General features: G+C 35.1%; 1 long non-coding RNA gene across 1 annotated transcript in view; it reads left to right on the top strand.

The window, feature by feature from the left end:
• Window positions 1-15,942, top strand: part of LOC106973369 (uncharacterized) — an 83,827-nt gene that overhangs the window by 2,395 nt on the left and 65,490 nt on the right. Inside the window, exon 2 of the long non-coding RNA XR_001429984.3 lies at window positions 7,237-7,344. This is a non-coding gene — a long non-coding RNA (uncharacterized LOC106973369). The remainder of the gene's footprint in view (window positions 1-7,236; window positions 7,345-15,942) is intronic.

The raw sequence follows: 15,942 nt of genomic DNA on the forward strand, positions 1-15,942 counted from the left end.
CTCCCTATTCCTCAAACATGCCAGACTCCTATCTGCCTTTAGTCTGGCATTTGCCCATTACCCCTTTTCCTGGAATGTTCATCTCCATATCTTCAAGTGGCTGTCTTCTTTTTGTCATTCATATCTCAGTTGTATTGAAAACTATCTACTTATGAAGAGGCCTTTCTTGACTCTCCAATAACAAGTGGCCCCTAGTTAATGCCTTTTGCATCATTATGACACTTATCACTTTTTCTGTTTACTTATTTTCTGTATTTTTCATTATTATCTAAGTTCTTTGAGAGTATAAACTTTGTCATCTTAGCCTTGTCAATTGAACATAGGAAAACACCTGGCATATGGTAAATGTTGAATGAGTGAGTTGGATACTCAAAAACATAACAGCTTGTATAAGTGATTGTTAGGATAATATTTCATAGTAGTGAACATATGAATTCTACTCCTTGGTTATGGATGGGAGGTTCTCTCTTTATATTATCTATATTTTCCTAAAAATTATAAACATAGTGAGTTTGGGACCATACGTATCTGTTTAACATCTCCCAGCCACTTAACACAGTATTTGGTATATGTATTTGTGACATACATCTACAATTTACTATTTGTACTAAATTGTTTATGCCCAACATTTTGTTGGATTTCTTGAGGGAAATCCTCAAGAAATTGGAAGCCCAAGGAGGTATCTTTTAAATACTTACAATGGATATTAACAACTACAACTAATTAAGGGAATAAATATTCTCTAGTCATTTCAACTAAATGCCCTTGTAACTGGCTGCTACTGTCTCTCAGGCAATAAACCTTATGACATTGTGTTAAAGGAGGTCATTTTCAGAATTTTTTAGCTGGAAATTTGAATGATTTCATTTTAGATTTAAAAGGTATTTATGAATCGTTAAAACTACATTTTTCAAACATTTTCGCCTGCAACCTATATTAAGAAAATACATTTTACATCACACAGTATGCGTACATTATATATAAAACCGAAACAAAATTTACAACCTAGCCCTACAATGTGTCTTGTCCTCTATAGTTTCTATTCAAATTGAGTCAATTTTATTTTGTTTTCTAAAAACACTAGGTGCAACCCACTAATGGGGTAATGCCAGTACTTTGAAAAACAATTGGACATTGTATATGTTTCCTAATCTGAGGCCCTGAAGTGATGATTTGCTCAAGTTCTTGCCACTAGTGGGTAACAGAGATGGCAAATACATATGAAGGAGATCAGCTGTTTAGATCCTAGATAAAAGATGATATATTTATAGGAAAAATATATTTAAGGGAAATTTTTTTACCAAGAGTACTTCCTGAAGCGGGAAAATGACGGTGTTTATATATCGTAACATTTTAGATATCTAATAAAACTTGCCCTCCTCAGCACACTCAGGAAAAAACTGGTATGTCAGTGACAAAACTTTTTATTCTTCTCTAACATTTTATAATGTAATTGTAAATGTAAATTAAAAAGAAATATCTTCTATAGATAAAACCATAACCCTGAGAATATAAACATCAAGTGTACTTTCTATAAATTTACTTTTATAAAATATTTTCAAAATGTTATCTCTCACTCTCTTACTTCTTTGGAAAAGAAGCTTTGATTCATGTATGTTAAAAATACTTAATTCAGTTTTTTGACTGAACACTCCCCAGCATTGGTGACAAATACCAAGGAAATATCCAAGCAGTCAAATATTGGATTATACCATGTTAGACACCATGGGAAATGCTATCTCATTTAATGATCTCAGTTAAACAATGAAAAAAGCACATGAATATGGTTTATGATATGCCTTTTTTATTTTGACACTATTGTATGATTTTCATTTTTTTATAGGCTCATGTTTGAATAGTTAGAATGATAATACATCAGAATGAACTAGATTCAGAAAGGAATAACTTTGAATAAGACTTTATTTTCTTTGAGATGGGACAAGCTTTATTTATTAAGCCTGATTGGCCCACAAAGCACTTTGGAGTGCTTCTCTTTTATGATCAAAGTTTACTTAATTCAGTTACTATCTCAGACATTATGAAAGACTAAAGCAACTTAAGAGTAATAAACCTTATGACATTTATAAAATGGACATCATTTAACAGGACAGAGCATAATACCATTTTAATTGATTTTGCAATATCCAACATCATCATCAAATCATGTACTTAGAATCTACTATCTGTTTTGTTCTGTCTTAATCATAGTGAATTAAAATATCCCACATTATGTAGCACAGTTTATAACTTCTGTTTACTATGACAATTATCCATGAAAGTAAATTTGTATCACTATAACTTTCATATAAAATTTACTATAGCTTTTAAATTGTGTTATTGTTTCTAATTAGTGAATCATAACCACAAATCCCTTTGTATTTAAGGGAAAATATTACTTGTTTCATCTTCTTTCCGTGTCACTAGATTTTGACTGTGATACATTCACATTTGGAAGGAAGTTTTCCTTAGAGTTTTATTTACCAAAAGCCAGATTAACATGGAGTTGTTTTAGGAACTTTCTGAACATTGTTTTTATTACATTTTTTACAGATTTTGTAATTTTATATGGCCTGTCCAAACAAGATAGCCTATACCCCCTTTGCTGGCACAGTTGTAGCATTTAGGCACTTCTAGTTTTTCCATCTTTGCCATTATTTGCAGTATATATGTTTTAAAATGTGCCAGCAGTTCATTTCACATCCCAATTATATTATTTTAGAAAATAAAGGAGAGTCTCTGGGAAACATTTCCAGTGAGATCACGTTGGTCCTTTCATAGTAGAATTCACAAACTGATAATTACCGCTCTGTGCCATAGTTGTAACAGGGAAGAGGAAAGTACATCCAGAAAGAGTACACCCAGAATTTCTCCCACATAAGCAATAAATTAGAGCTGTTTCTTTTTGAGATTTATAACCATACTTAAGAATCCACTTTTTCAAATGATACTTAGTTAATTTCCCCAAAGTGCATATTCTGTTCTGATACACACATATATCTGTGCATATGAAACAGTCCTTGTGCAGAAAGGCATTTTTGTAAACATCCCTTTTGGGTACCAAACATCCAGGAGTCTTTACAAACTATTACAGTGACCTGATGGTCTCTAGAGCCCATCTAGACTTCATTTTCTACAATAGAACTATAACTAAATTCTTTACTTGAAGAAATATTTAAAAAAAGTATTTATTCACAATGAATAAACTGCATTATGGGTAAATTCACATAAAAATATACTGAGTGTTAACTTACATATTTTTGTCTAAGTACGTTACTCTGTTACAGACACAATTTTTGTTTTTCTACAGTCTCTCTTCTGTGATTTGTTAGCATCATTCTAGCCACAAGTGGCTTAAGTTGTTCATTCAAACCTAAAGCTCTGATGTATCAGCCTTGCCATCAGGGCACAAGTTCATTTCCTCTACTGGTCATCTTTCTCTCTCTGTGGTCATGCTGACCATTTTTGGCTAGAATTGACTGAAATGCCAGCAGCAACAGTGGGCACTAAGTGTCCATCTTATCTTACAGATCATAAATTGTATGCTTTTTTGCACATATAGGGGCTTACTTGGGCAACTCCATGGATTTATTTGGGAAAAAGTCTGGTTTCTTGGCAGAATTTCACCAAGAAAACTGCCCATCCCCCAAATCCATTCTACCAACCTCATCCATTTCTATCTCATACCTGCAGAAACAGCACAATGTCAAATGTTCTTTTAAACTTATGTAACCTAATTTTTAAATTCTACTTAAAATTATTTTTTTTTAGTTGAAGTATAATTAGCATACTGTTGTATTGGTTTCAGGTATACAGTCCAATGACTGAACAATTCTATACATGACTCAGTGCTCATCATGAGAAGTGTACTCTTCATCTCTCTTATCTACTTCACCCATCCTCCTAACTACCTCCTCTCTGGCAGTCACCCATTCATCCTCTGTATTTAAGAGTCTGCTTTTTTGTTTCCTTTTTTCTTTGCTTGTTTGTCTCTTAGATTGCACATACGAGTGAAATCATATAGTATTTGTCTTTCTCTGTCTTATTTCACTTAGCATTATATTCTCTAAGTCCATTTAGTTGTTGCAAATGGCAAGATGTCATTCTTTTTTACGGCTAAGTAATGAAGAATTATTACTTGTGTATTAATTGTGCATTTTCTTTATCCACTCATCCATAGATGGATGTAACTGGGGTTACTTCCATATTTTGGCTATTGTAAATAATACTGCAATGAACATAAGGATGCATATATGTTTTTGAATTGTTTTTGTTTTCTTTGGGTAAATACCCAGCAGTGGAATTAACTGGATCATATGGTAATTGTATTTTTAATATTTGGGGGAAACCACCATACTATTTTCCACAGTGGCTGCACCAACTTACATTCCCACCAGCAGTGCACAGGGGTTCCTTTTCTTCACATCCTTGTCAACACTTGTTATTTCTTGTCTTTTTGAGCTTAATTATTCTGACAGGTGTAAGGTGATATCTCATTGTGGTTCTTTATCTTAGAACTGTGAGGTAGGGAACAATGTAAGTGTGCTTTAAAGCTGCAACTCAGTTCAAATTGCTGCCATCTCACTGGAGATTTTTTGAGCAATAGAATATTTTAACTTCCTTCTGCCATTATACTTCCAATACAGATTCTTTTTCATCTTTTAATAATGGGTTTGAGCATTTCTGTGGGTGGGGTGGGAGCTGCAGCTGTCAAAGGCGGGTGTTTTCAATTGATGCAGTTTCTAGCAATAGCAAGAGTATAGAATATTAAACATAACCTCTATCTAATCTTGAGAAAACATCAGACAAACCCAGACTGAGAGCCATTCTATAAGAATAACTCAGTAGTAGTCATTAGAGAGCAACAGTGACATATACTGTTCTTCTAAGCTTTTAGACAAATGCTTAGTCTTAGACATCCATTGACAGATTTTAATGTCCTATATGTGGTGGAATTAAGTGTACAGTCTTAAAAGTTGTGAAAGTCCCCAAAGTAGTTTGTATTAATTACAAATTGTACATACCATGTCATAGAAGGTATGCAGTTTCATTACATTCCAAAGTAACAGCCATGGATTATTTGCCAACACATATGTACGTTGCTCTCTAACCCCAGGTCGCCTATTCTAGCTATGTGATTAAGCAATTTGAGCAAGTTATTTTAACTTCATTGAACCCTACTTTCCTCATATGTCAAATGAGCATATTAATACTTGCTGATTATAACAAGGATTACAAGTAATAAACACAGAATTTCTCACACAGAGTTTGGCATGTGGTATAATACTCTACAATTATATACCAATTATTAAGTACTTACTGTGTACGAGGCCCTTTATAAGTTGCTCTGTTGATTATTTCATTTAGTTTTTACAACAACCCCACTTTGCAGATAAGGGAATAGTTTGGAAAGGTTAAATAACTCGCCCAAATAAATTATGATATGCCCCTTCCCAGAGCTGGATCTTAGTAAAAAGTAGCTTTGTCATTTTGGTACTCTGGGAAGGGAAAGCTTGGGTGGGGAAAGTTTTCAGACGATGCCTATTTGATGCCCATGAAAGAAAAGAGACTAGGAAGTTGGATTGGACAGAAGGAGGCTCATGCCATGATTTAGATCTGACAAAGTATTAGCCAATTCAGTAAAAAAGCTCCTGAGCAAAGATTACCCATTAGAGGAAACCTACACTGGGCAGAAATGACCAGGCCCCAGAACTACCACATGTTCATTTGTTGGCTAGGGGCTGCCTGCTCAGAAGCTGAGATAAATTTTGAAGGCTTTAATAACTGGAGGCTGTCAGCTTCCTTGAACTCCCTTGCAGTTGAATAGCAAGTTCTTAATTGAAGCGAGATTCTGACGGTGCCCCTCCCTAGCTGCCACAGGAGCTATTATTAATATTATTCCATTCTGGGTGTAATCTTCCATTTTTTGTTCAGAAGTAAGTCTCTTGAAAAACTAGCTAGACCCAGAAGCTGTTTAACATAGCTAGTAGGCATGGAAATTTCATTTCAACTCCACAGAATGTCTTCTCCCCGCATATGATTACTAGGTCAGCAATAGTTGCTTTGTATTGAAGAAAAAACATGGTAGATTATATATAGCCCACAGAGACATGAAAATTTGCTTGTTTTTTTATGAGACACTAATCAGGAATTATTCATTCTTTTCTTGGTATTGGAATTCATGCCACTGCCATTGATAAATTACCTAGAATTTCATATTTCTTTCTTTTTTCAGTAGGATTCCAAATATATACAAGTAATTTAGAATTTTTAAACATCTTTCCAAGAATAACAGTATAATTGAAAAATGGCAGCAGTTTTAAAATTCTAGAACTCAAGATCTCCATAAAGTACTGGAGAATTCCAAAGATACTGTACTCACAATGCCCCTTGATAATTCATTGAGTAGCTGCCATACTACCATTGATGATTGCTTGTTAATAAACTTAAGTAAGGCCAAATTTTATTAATACTTTACCACCAAAAACCAAAATTAATTACAGGTCTGAAATATGAATGGTGCATAAATCCAAAGGCCCTCACTGTCAACCTGTACTTCTCCCTTCTGAATGCCAAGATGGTCCTAGTTAGCATTTGCTGCACTGCACAGATGCCCTTCTAAAAAGGGTATTACACGTGCTTCATATCCTGGCCTGCCAGAATGAATGATATAATGAAATCGGTGCCTAATGGGAGAAGGCAGAGTGCTTCCCAGAATCAAATGAATAAGCAAAGTTATTGAAGGACCGTACCTTTTAAAGAAAGAATTAAAGCAACAAAAGAGTAGTGGTGAACAAAAACTTTAGTGGTTATTTTCAGGGAACAGTTACACGGGACACAGAAACTATGAATCTCAATGCACAAATTCAGGTGTGTAAGAACAAAATTTACATTTTTATAAAACTCAATTTCTATTTGAGTATCTTCTTGGAAGAAGACAAAAATTTAATCTCAGTTTGGAATTTGCCCCTGCATTGCTGCCTTCTCCTGTTTCAAGGCTACTCTAACTTAATGTGAAAGTGATATTTAGAATATTGAACAAACCATGGGGCAAGGTCACTGTGATAGGAGCCTTCAAGATGGTCCCCAATGATTTTCACCTCCTCGTTAGCACCCTATGTATGGCCCCTCCCACACTGAATATGGGTGACCTGTGTTATCAGTATTTCAGAAATGATGAAGTGTAACTTTTGAAGCTGTAATAAAAGACATTGTAGCTTCTGCCTTGCTCTCTCTTAGATCACTCATTCTGGGGAAGAAAGCTCCCATGTCATGAAGACAATCATGCAGCTTTACAGAGAGATCCACATAGTGAGGAGCTGAGGTGTCCTGCAACTTGCAAGCCATGTGAGTGACACATCTTAGAACTTGTCCTCTATTCTCAGTCAAGACTTCAGACTCAGCTGACATAGTGAGTGCAAACTGATGATATATATTTAGCCAGAACAGCTCAGCTAAGTTTTTCCCAAATTCCTGACCCAGAGAAATTATGTGGGATTACAAATGTTTATTGTTGTTTTAAGCTGCCAGGTTGTGGAATGAAGTGTATACAACAATAGATAACTAATACACCAAACAATCACAACGGATATAGATACTGGCTTTAGTGCTTATGAAACATCCTGGAGCCTCCTCTGCTACTTGAGGCATTATCCTTTAGTTTGGGGAGGGTAGGTGATTCTGGGTAAATGTCTATTTATCAGTGAATGCAAAGTACTTTGATAATTTATCAACCAGTACAGCCATACCAGTTCTATACCAGTCATGTTTATGTGGTCTCAAGGCATTGGGAAGCCCACCTAAGTCCAGTTAGCAGTACAGTCCTTGTTTCTCTCCACAAGTGCCTCCAGGTCCTGTGGCTCTCCTAACTACTTCTGGGTAATGTGGGCATTTGAGGTTCCCTCCTTATGCATATTTCCAGTCTTTTATTTTTCTGGGTCCTTTCACCTCCTTGAGATCCTGAAGAGATATAAGGCTTCTCTCCCTAGGAGGCTCCAAACTTAAATTTTATCAGCTCCCCTTGAGACTCCTCTTCCTTACCACTCTGGCCTCCATTCCCCAACCCTATATGAACAATATTTCAGTCTCAGGGAACATACCCCTTCACCCTCAATGCTTTATTCCCCAGGCATTGTCTTGTGATTTTTCCAGAGGCACCTACGTACATCCTCTCTGATGATTTTTGAAAACCAAAACCAGAGAGATGAGGTTCCTGACTTCCCAGTTTTCTCCCTGTCAGGGAGAAAGTAAATTCAGACAGTAATTTACTGACCCTAAGACAGTAAATTCAGGGTCTGGAGGAAGGTGAGGCAAGTTTCACTTTCAGAGAGACAGGCAGAAAAAGAGAATGTCATTTCTTACCTTAAAAATGTTATCCCACTGACCTGTGTCTAGAGAAATTGATATCTGCCCACTAAAAAACTGTTGTATTAGCTGGGGCATGATTATTACATCAAAATTCAACAGGCCCTCGTTATACCTGTTTGCTCTAATTCCATGATGATAAAGCAACACTTTGGTTTAATTTTCCAAGTACCTAGACAGGTACTTGAAGGAGTTACTTTCCTCACAAAACCTGTGAGGAAATCAAAAAGTATATTGATACTATACTTCATATTTTGTATCTCTTTCCTACAGAGATCCTTGTCTGACTTCCCCAGACTGGGGTTAGGTGCCCTGCTCATATGGTCCATCCAGTATTCTCTCTCCCTAAAAGCACTTATCCCACTGTATTATAATCTTTATATATCATCGTTTGTGTCTAGCACTAGACTCTAAGCTCCTTTCAACATCTGTGTGTCATGTTCATGATCTGTCCCCAGAGACTCAATAATTATTTGTAGAAAGGCAGAAGCTCCATTAGATCAATGCTTACTTATTTGGGGCTTTATGACCCAGTAAAATTTCCAGGAAAAAGGTGAAGGAGTCAATATAAATTGCCAACTTTATATTTTGCTAAGGGAGGACATTAAAAGCAATAACCACAGTTTAGCGTCAAATAATTTTATCTTAAAATTGCTATTTAACACCAAAAGAGTTAGATTCACTAAAGAATAGTCCCTGAAAAGGAGTGTTTAACCTCTTTACCAGAGACCAGTTACAACTTCTACCTGAATTGGCACCACATGGCAGACACATTTGAGAACTGCTGAAACTTCTTAAGTCCCTTCCTACTTTCAGATAGATAACTTACGTAGATTTGAAATGATAATTCACCTGTTTCCAAGGGGGCACCTTCTAGATTTTTTTTAATGAAACACTCCCAAATAGCTAAAACTTGTTTCTTGTCCTTACTATCTGTGTCTTTAAAGAAAAAAAAAAGTCACTGAACATCTTGGCACATGATTCTCAGCTGGGACTTACTAGCCTCTTCAAGAATTTTGGATTCAAAACCCTGAAGGAGTGAACATATTAGAAAGTAAGAGCTACTGTAATTTTGTTTGTCTTTAAAACATGTTCAGGGAGGGGTTGCTCCAGTCTGATCTAAGAAGAAAAATAAAATTATAGTTGAAGGATCATCGCATGACGCAAAACACTTCTGGCATGTTTATGTTGAATATAGCTCTTGTCTCATAAATTAAGCAAAATTCATTTTGATTAAATTGCACACTAAAGCAACATAAATGTATTATTAGTGTTTCATTTTACGAATCAGAAAAGTTCTTGACAAAACAGTGGATATGTAAAGAGCATTTTCATTGGAACTGGAACAGAAGGTACTGTTATCACTTCAAATAGGTGTGGTATCGACAAATGGCAAAGACAATAAAGAAAACACAGAAGCCATGTTTCTATTTTAAATGTCACTTATTTTGAGAACCCATGGGATAAATTACAGCAGCCTTTGGAAAAGCAGAGACATTAAAATTGGGAGATGGAAAAGATGAAATCAGTGATGATGTAATCTAGGGCCTTGATGACACAGGAGACTCCCTTAAAAGATCCTGCCTGCATGCTGTGTCTGTTGTAATGCTTCAGACAAGGACAGATTTCTGAATCTGAATTGTGCCTTCACAAATATCTTTCTCCTTATTCTTATTTTTCTTTGTATTATAACTTTGTTGCTGTCCTGAGGGGAAAAAAGAAAAGAGGCCTTAATATTCTGGTTTTAGTCCATTTTTTTCTTACCATAGTATACAGAATAGAATGCTGAAAGTAAAGGCATGTTATTTTATGTTATAAAACAATTTCACAAGTAAATTTCACAGCCTAAGTCCAGCCTCTTAATTAAACAGTAGATAAACAAACCCACATAAAATAGATATAAATAAATAAATTAAATAAATACATAAATAAATAAAATAAAATAGAATAAAAAATAGAAACCTTGTGAATTATAGATCTCTCTACATTATAAACTCTCCAGATGAATTATGCTATTTTTACATAGTGTTTTTTTGCCTCATCAGAATTCTTCAACATAAAAGAGTAGTACATTGACTCTGGTATGAATGAAACACACCACATGTAAAATAAAACTTATGAAAAGTAATCTGTTTTAACATATTGATTGTCGCAATTATGATACTACTCAATGTATTAACTTAAGGAACAATTGAGTGGCCAGAAATGGTATTTATCATTATTATTAATCTAGCCTGATTCAGTATGAGTGTAGGGCACAAGAGGTCACATTTACACTATATATTTTTAGAAATGTAAGATAGTCTTGCAGGTTTTCATTTAGTTCATGAATAGCTAATAACACGTTGAGCCATTAATTTTGAACAAAAGTTTTCCCATTCTCAAAATGCTAGGAAATTAAAAAATGATGTTGATAATAACATTTTTTGAGAAGTGTTAATGATAAGAGTTAAATAGTTTTCCTATCAGGAGCTAAATTTGGTTTATTACTTACAAAAATTGTTATAATTGGCAGCATAATATCACTAAGCAGATATTTTAGTGTCAACACGGACAAGATTATCAACCTGAGTTGCATGCTAAGCACAATTAACTGAAAAACCAAAGTTCAACCAGAGTACACTGATTTGATTCTGAGAGTTCTCCAAAGTTTCAGATTATAGTCACCTTAGAGCAGTTGCATGAGTTAACTCAAATAGACAATTTTTTAATTAGAAAAGATAAATATATTTTTTTAATTTGAGGGGGGAAGAGGTGTATATTACTCAATGAAGTTATAAAAACCCTTTCTGTTGAAAGACTTAGGTAGCTGAGCTTCTGAAATATGTCTTTGAATTACCAGTGGGCAAGCCTATAAGGAGGCAATTGTTTCTGACGAAATTGTCACCAAGGAGTAGACACTCAAATGAAATTGTAAGCATGCAAATTGTGATCTGAATAAATATATGACACAAATATACAGACATGCCATTTCTCACAGCTACTGCCGAAAAGAAACTCTATGAAGTTTTTTTCTATTGCAGTTAATATGTTAAAACACTGATATTCCTTGGAATCGTAAAACCTTGACTTCATTTCTTACTTTACCAACTATTCATAACATGACCTGGTGTAGGTCTTCTGACTATGTCATTTGAAAGAAGATAATAATACCTACCTTAGGAGGTTATTAAGAAGATTAAATGTGCAAATGGCTGTGAAACTATAGCACAATACCTGACACATGAATAAAATTAACTTTAAGTGGTTAAAAATAATCACTGTAATGAAGTCATCATGTCATGGACTAGTTCTATTTTGTTTTCCATTCATCATTCAGCTCTAGTAAAGGATGATCTGGCAAATTGTGTAATATTTGCTTGGCGACAGTTAAATAGAAGCCTGAGGTAGATTTGACAATAATATCTTGGAAGAAACAAAGATAATTGCTATTTGTTACATTTTTATCCACACTTCACTAATCCATCTACTTTAAATTTATAAAATCCGCAGGCAGTTGTTCTGAATTTTCAGCCAGATAGCCAGGAAACTCAGATGGTTTTTTAAGTTTATAAAATAAGCAACTGCCTACTCAAAACGAACTTGTCCATGGGGGTGCCTCGGTGGCTCAGTCAGTTGAGCATCCAACTCTTGATTTCTGCTCAGGTCATGATCTCATGGTTGATAAGATCAAGCCCTCCATCGAGCCTCATGCTGGGCTCTGTGCTGACAGCACGGAGCCTGCTTGGGATTCTCTCTCCTCTCTCTGCCCCTCCCCTGCTCGCACGCCCTCTCTTTCTCTCTCTCAAAGTAAATAAATAAACATTAAAAAAAAAAAACACTCTTTAACTTGTCCATGAAGATGTGGAATGCAATGAGATTATAATCACATGTGTTCTCACATCTCTTCCCACACATAAAGAGTTTCTTTCTCCTTGGAATTTCTCCTTAATATCCTTAAGGAAAAAAGCCAAGGTATAAGTGTCATTTAACATAATTTTACTTTTTTCAGCTTCGAAAGGAAATGAAAGCAGTTATCAAGAAAAGAGCATATGGGATATTTTTAATGACGGCTAACATAATGCTAGTTCAAATAGCTCCTGTGTTAGAATCTAATGTATTTCTTCCAGCTCATCACTCATGCCAATCCTGTTCCTTAATACTTATCTACATAGGATATAAAATAGGTGGGAATGCAAGAATTTGCTTCACATAGTTGGAAATATTGTAATTTTAATCCTGTAATATAAAGCAAAACAACAATAGCATGAACAATAACTTCTGGAAACTTTTCCTGTGACACAGCATCTACTGTCATACCATCAATAGCCATAATGAAAATCAAGTAATAACTCACATCACCAGGGAATCATATTGGCCTTAAAATACTGGTCAATTGTGGGAATGTCTCTAGGATGAAAAATAATACTAAGAAGTTTCCTATAACTTCCCTGATTTAGAACTTTCATGTGTGTGAAGAAAAAAATTCAAGAACAAGAGAGACATACATTCTTTTGCTTTTTTCATTTCACCACTTCATTTGGGATACCTGTCAGTCAATCCAATTTGGAGTGTCTATTTTGTTTGGAGGAACGGGTTAGGAGTGGAAAGAAACCTTTTGAGTCCTTATCAAGAGAGCTGGAAAGGTAGAGCAAGTGTGTTAGTCAATTTGCCTATTTGTTAATCTCTTCTCTCGTTCCATGGTCCCTGTCAGTGAGTGTCAGGTCACATGACAGATCCCTCAAACACAACCCACAGCTGATTGTATTAATTATAGGTACTTGACTTGAGATGAACCAATCAGATTCATCTTCCAAACATTTGGAATTAGAATTTAGAAATTCTACTTGGCAGCTTTGGGCCACTTAGGGAGACCATGTAAAGCTGACCCTGGAATGGCCATGTTTGAGCTTGCATAAGTGAAACACAGAAATCTCCACAGAGAAAGAAAAAAATTGATTCAGGCACATAAAAAAATGAAGAAATGAAAGTCTCTTTGGTCCTAGAGGGAGAGAATAGAGTGAATGAAATCAACAGCCTTAGATCTTGATGGCATTCTGTTTCCTTGTTCCAGTCTCTCAAAAAACCTGCCCCTGAGTTTTTTAAATAGTGTTTTATCCTTTAAATGAATTTCTCTTCATTAATTAATTAGTTTGAGTGAGTCTGTATTCCTTACAACCAATGACTAAGGTAAGAAGTAAGCCTAGTCTTACTTGAAAACAAAGTTTTACAGAACTATATTCTTAAAGTTACTATTATTAATTTGGTAGAATGTGTATGACAGTTTGGGTCTTTTGGTTTTGTTTTTAAAGGTAGTATGTGTGTTGGGGCGCTTGGGTGGCTCAGTCGGTTGAGCGTCCGATCTCAGCTCAGGTCATGATCTCACAGCTTGTGAGTTCGGACTCTGCGTCAGGCTCTGTGCTGACAGCTCAGAGCCTGGAGCCTGCTTCAGATTCTGTGCCTCCCTCTCTCTCTGCCCCAACCCACTTGTATTCTGTCTCTGTCTGTCTCAAAACTAAATAAACATTAAAAAATTTTTTTTTAAATAAAAGGTAGTACGTGTGTAAGTGTAAAGATGTCAAACAAAAGCAGAAATTTCATAAATGAAGGCATTAATCTAATGTGAAGTAAGATAAATATTATTTGATCATACTAAAAAAAAACTATTACAAATAGAGTCCAGCTTTACACTTAAAAGTTCTTTTATAATATATAAAGTTTACATATAGATGAAATATGTGCATCTTGACTGTTTTCTAGTCTCTCTTACCCCTTGTTATAATCTTGGATTTTCCTTTTTGTGTTAGATTTTTATTTTTATCAAATATATGTACATAGTTTTTATTAAGGCAAGTTTTGCTGAAGTAATTATAATAATGCCTATCTTCTTCACCCAAACCAAATACTGAATTCTTCTAAATGTATGTTTCCCTGCTATTTCTGTATTTCTAAATAATATTGTTTACTGTTATCTCAGTATAGCAGTGTCATTGCTGCCACTGCTTCTTTTCCCCTTTGCATCCCCTTTTTATATGGGGTTTACTTTTCTCAAACACCCAAATTTATTCAAACACGCAAATACATTTTGCCATCATAGGCCAACTAGAACACAGCAATTCTTCCTTCCATCTCTATAACCTTTCATTTTTTCTTGGATTTAGTAATTACTTAAAGTGTTCATTTGCCAGTTTTTATTATTCATTTGTCTAAATTTACTGTAGTTTTTCAGTACTGTTTTTGAGTGTTCAATCATCAATTTCTTCTTTCTCTGCTTTTAATTTCTCTTCTATACCCTGTTCCAACCTGGACTGTTCTTTACACATTTCAGTTCTGGGGAATTTTCTTGTGTAATTCTTTAGATGATTTCATTCCCTCCATTTTCTTGCTTGCAAGTTGGATCTTTTGTTGGATCCTCTAAATTCATTGTTTTTCATCTCGTTTCCCATCTCCTTGACTTTTTTGCTCTACTTTTTAGGAAATGTCTTCAATATCATCTTCCAAATCTTCTATTAAATTGGTCTTTGGGCTATCTTATTTTTTATTCCTAAGCCTTCCTTGTTCCCTGTGTTTCCAATAGCATGTTGTTCTTATTTTAGTTAGCAGTAATCATCTGTTACCTTTCTGAGAATACTATGTAAGTATGTATTTCTTACTCCTTATGTAAGTATGTTCTGCTTACATAAGTATGCAAGCTCCTTTCATACTTATGTTCTGCTCCTTTCAGTGTCTGTTTGTTCTGCTCCTTTCAGTGTCTGTTTTCTTTAGATGTTTCATTTTCTCTTTATCTTGTCTAATGTCAGCCTTTCATGTTGAAGACTTTACTCAATGTCTTGTGATGCTCAGCTGTCTGTTTCATATTTAAGTATAAGTCACTAGAATGTTATATGGAAGCACTATGTGTTTATGATGAATAGGGTGTGGCTTTTTTTTTTTTTTAATTAGGATCTCTCAATGTCAGTTTCATTAAGTCTTTTCTTTGGGGGTCATTTGATTCTCCAGAGAAGTATTCTCTTATTCTTCTAACTGGGTGGGTATATGTCTCAACACCTATATTCCAGGAGTAGGGTCCAGAAGGGGGCCAGAATCCCACCAATCAGTATAAAAATTTTGACTTATCTTTTTGGCCTCAGCCCCATTTCCTTTCCCATACCTCATGTTGATTAGTGCTCCAAAGCCTCTGGGATGTAGTAAATTATCTAGAAGCTGAAGCATTGATATCCTCCAGGGTAGAAGGTGGGAAGAAAATAGGGAGGGCATTACTTAGCTTAGAAGTGTGGGGGAATAGATAAAATCTGAGGATCTAGCTACTTTCAACCATTTTCCTTGGTTTTAGCATTGAGTGTCACTACCAACTTCCCCAGTACCCTGTGCTTCAATGCCCTAAATCTTTCCATGTTTCTGTAGGGCAAATTAAACCAAAAAGAAAAATGGAAGAAGAAAAAAAAAGACAAAAAACATTTTTTTTCTGGGTAACGTCCTATGTGTATACCCACGTTTTAGCTTCATTTACTGAACACCACTCTCCATCTGCTTTCTATCACCCAGAGAATTCCATTTAAATCTCCCATCATCTTTATCTCCCTTCATTTTTTTTTGTTCTCT

Source organism: Acinonyx jubatus, chromosome F2 (genome assembly GCF_027475565.1).
Source record: "Acinonyx jubatus isolate Ajub_Pintada_27869175 chromosome F2, VMU_Ajub_asm_v1.0, whole genome shotgun sequence".
Classification (NCBI taxonomy): Eukaryota; Metazoa; Chordata; class Mammalia; order Carnivora; family Felidae; genus Acinonyx; species Acinonyx jubatus.